Source organism: Ahaetulla prasina, chromosome 11 (genome assembly GCF_028640845.1).
Source record: "Ahaetulla prasina isolate Xishuangbanna chromosome 11, ASM2864084v1, whole genome shotgun sequence".
In the NCBI taxonomy this organism is placed as follows: Eukaryota; Metazoa; Chordata; class Lepidosauria; order Squamata; family Colubridae; genus Ahaetulla; species Ahaetulla prasina.
The window spans coordinates 14,370,217-14,374,045 of NC_080549.1; positions in this window are offsets into that span (position 1 = coordinate 14,370,217).

A 3,829-nucleotide genomic window follows, 5' to 3' on the forward strand; every position below is an offset into this window, starting at 1 on the left:
AGCAATTGGCTTATGTTTACAATTCAACAACCTTTCGCTCTTAAATCCAAACTACATATTTATTAAATTGAAACCCACGGTAAATTCAAACTTAATTAAATTGAGATGAGGTCAAATTAAATTCAAACCAATTAAATTAAGACAAGAACAAAATGCTAACTAAACACAGATATAACCCTTTCTATGCAAAGCCCTCACTCCTATTTATCCAAACTTTCTTCCTTTCCTCAGCAGGAAAGTAGGTGGATGGCAGTTCCATATATAGGAGCCGCGAAACTTTGCTGATTTAACCCAGGGGATGTGGATATTTACAACTGCGTGCAGAATTATCTTGTTCCTGATCTAGAAATCCCAGCACATAGAGCAACTGTACTAAGAATCAAAGCTTGCCTGTGGGGGCCCAGCATGGACCATTTCTCAGATTCTCCAACTCTCTGGCTTACAGCTCCAGCCATAACCCGAACAAGACCATTTTTGACATCGCAAGACTTAGGAGCACGCGCAGATGGTTGTGAGAACCAGTCTTTTCTGTTGGCTTGACGTAAATGCCCATTCTTCCCCGGTATTAAAAAACATTGCAGATGTTCTAGCTTGGAACCAGTTGGGTATAACGGTGCTCCATTCACGTGGCTCAAGAGAGGAAGTATTAACGCACCTGCTCAGCTGTGGTCTGGCAGCCACAGATGATGGTGAGGGAGGCTTTTCCTTCCTGCTGCAAGAAGAAAGAAGGCCAAGAAGTGGGGGTGTGGGGAGGTTGCATGATCTGTGGGTCAAGGCTGGCTTGCCTAGCACTTCTGCTGCTGCGGGGAGCAATGACAGAAATTAAAGGCTGGCTTTTGGGGAAAATAAGAAGCAATTACCCTTTTTAATTTTAAGGGTTTTTTTTATTGAGAACTGATTATATGGAAACTTTTAAAATATATGTTATTTAGAGGCAGAGGAAGATGACAAGAGGGAATAGTCTTTGTGAGTTCAGGACTACTCCTAAGTAAGACGGAAATTGTCTATGTGATCGCTGGGCAGCTTTAAGAAAGGGTTTTTAGGTGGTCCGATTAAAGTAATACAGAAATATGTTTAGATCTGTGAAATTCAAGCAGTTAACAGAAGAATTATTAACGATGTTCTGGGGAATTAAATATGGGGACTAGACTTCATTTAAATATTTTTCAGAATGGAATGGAATAGAAATATTTTTATAGACTACAATGGGGGGGTGTTTAAGGATGTACCCGACTGATAATCCGTTCACAATGATTTTTTTATTATTATTATGCTTATAAAAAAAATAAAAAACTTTTTCCAAAAAATAAATAAATCAAAGGCTGGCTTTTAAACTAGGTTTCCTAGGCTTGTTCTTAACGGCAGCACCACAGATGGCCGCGCCAATGTGCATTTTTATGAAGGCATCTGGCCAGCTTAGGGGAGACCACTAACCTCAGCGTAGAGCGAGCGGTCCTTCAAACCTTGAGTGCAGAAAAGTCCAGGAAGAGAGAACTTTGAGATGGTGAAGCTCCTCTTGGAGTAGGCTCCTCTTCTTGAGCAGTTTGTTAGGTGGTTGCTTTCATGTTTTCAGCCTGAGGAACTGCAGAACCATCCCTCCGTATGCCACGAGAAGGAAGACGTAAATGTCTTTTGCTGACCCCATCCTGGTCACCGCCACCTTGCTCTGTTTCTTGTGACCAGAATGTCAGGACAGACCCAGGGTATTAGTAGGGCTGCCAAAAGCTTGTGAATTCCCCGTGGTCGGTTAGGCCATCTCTGTTCTTCTTACTCATCCTACAGGGGACAGCCCCAACGATTCACAACTGCTAGCCGAGCATTTCTAAGCCACCTCAAAGTGTGATCTTCAAAACAACCAACAGAAAGAAGCTCGCGGAGTTTTTGTGTTTTTTTTTCCCCCCCTCTCCTCTTTCATTTTCTGGAAATGAACATGCTTCGTTCCCGATGCCTCATGTTGCTGGGGGGATTTTCACGGGCCTGTGGATCAAGGTGGCTTTAAAGACCATGATAAGTAAAAAGGTGAAGGTTTCCGCTGTCCAATCGTCTCTGTCCTTATGTTCGTCTCCGTTTCTTAGCCGAGGGAGCCAGCATTGTCCGAAAACATTTTCCGTGGTCATGTGGCCAGCTTGGCTGTACACCAAAGACACACACTGAATGCTGTTACCTTCCCACGGAAGTGGTACCTGTTTATCTACTCGCAGTTGCATGCTTTCGAACTGCTACTGGGGCAAGGACGGGAGCTCACCCCATTGTGTGGCATGGGTCTCGAACCCTGGGTTGTCAGTTTTCCAGCTGTCAAGCTTACTGTCTTTATCTACTGAGCCATCGCGCCCTCTCCTTTCGATAAATAAATAAATGAATGCTGGATCCTAGCTTCAACAGCACTACAGTATCAAATTAGGTGCCACCGTCGGTCAGCCATTCTGAACAACCGTGGTTTGAGTGACACAGCTTTCTCCAAGTCTTGCTACGATTTAGTTTTTAACTTGCATGTAAGCCCATTTCTGAATTTTATGGAGTTTTCCTTCATACCCGGTTTGGGTGAAACAAATCCTACTCTATCCATATGATTTTGATTTTGAGAGGGTCCGGAGATATTTTACTAGGGGTGTTCTCAAATCTTCTGCTCGAAATAAAATTCCCTATCCCACCAGGCTTGAAATCTTAGGTCTAGAAAACCTCGAATTATGTTGTCTACGTTTCGACCTATGCTTAGTTCCTAAGATTATTTACCAAAACGTTCTATCTGTAAATGAATACTTTAATTTCAACCGTAATAATACAACGGCCATCAATAGATTTAAACTCAATGTAATTTGCTCTAATCTTAATTGTAGGAAATATGACTTTTGCAATAGAGTAGTAAATGTCTGGAACACTCTACCTGATCCTGTTGTTAGTCTCTCTAACCCCCAGACCTTTTACCTTAAACTGTCTACCATGGACCTTTCACATTTCTTAAGAGGTCCCTAAGGGGGCGTGCTAAGGGACGCTTTCGGCAGCTCAGTGGTTCGAATCCCTAGTGCTGCCGTGTAACGGGGTGAGTTCCCGTTACTTGTCCCAGCTTCTGCCAACCTAGCAGTTTTGAAAGCACATAAAAATGGAGGTAGAAAAAATAGGGACCACCTTTGGTGGGAAGGTAACAGCGTTCCGTGCGCCTTTGGCGTTGAGTCATGCCGGCCACATGACCACGGAGACATCTTCGGACAGCGCTGGCTCTTCGGCTTTGAAACGGAGATGAGCACCGCCCCCTAGAGTCAGTAACGACTGGCACGTATGTGCGAGGGGAACCTTTACCTTTAAGGGGGCGTGCATAAGCGTATCAGTGTGCCTACCGTCCCTGTCTTACTGTCCCCATATATATGTAATCATTCTATGTGTTTATGGCTATGTTTTGCCAATTTATATCCTTTTTTTTGTATGCCAAAATTTTTTCATGTGTTCATGTCTGTATCTATACAGACACAGAAATAATAAATAATAAATAATAAAGACACAGAAATAATAAATAATAAATTTTATATTATTAAATTGATTTATGGGTTTTAAATTTTTTAGTAAATTTTAGAGGGAATATTTTTATCTATAAGTAGCCAAATTAAATAGGTTTTTTAAGGGTTGTTTTTAGTTTTGTATTGTTGTTCTCTTTCTGTATTTTATTTGTGGCTGTACACCGCCCTGAGTCCTTTGGGAGAAGGGCGGTCTATAAATAAAATTATTATTATTATTATTATTATTATTATTATTGTTATTGTTATTGTTATTGTTATTGTTATTGTTATTGTTATTGTTATTGTTATTGTTATTGTTATTGTTATTATTACTCTGT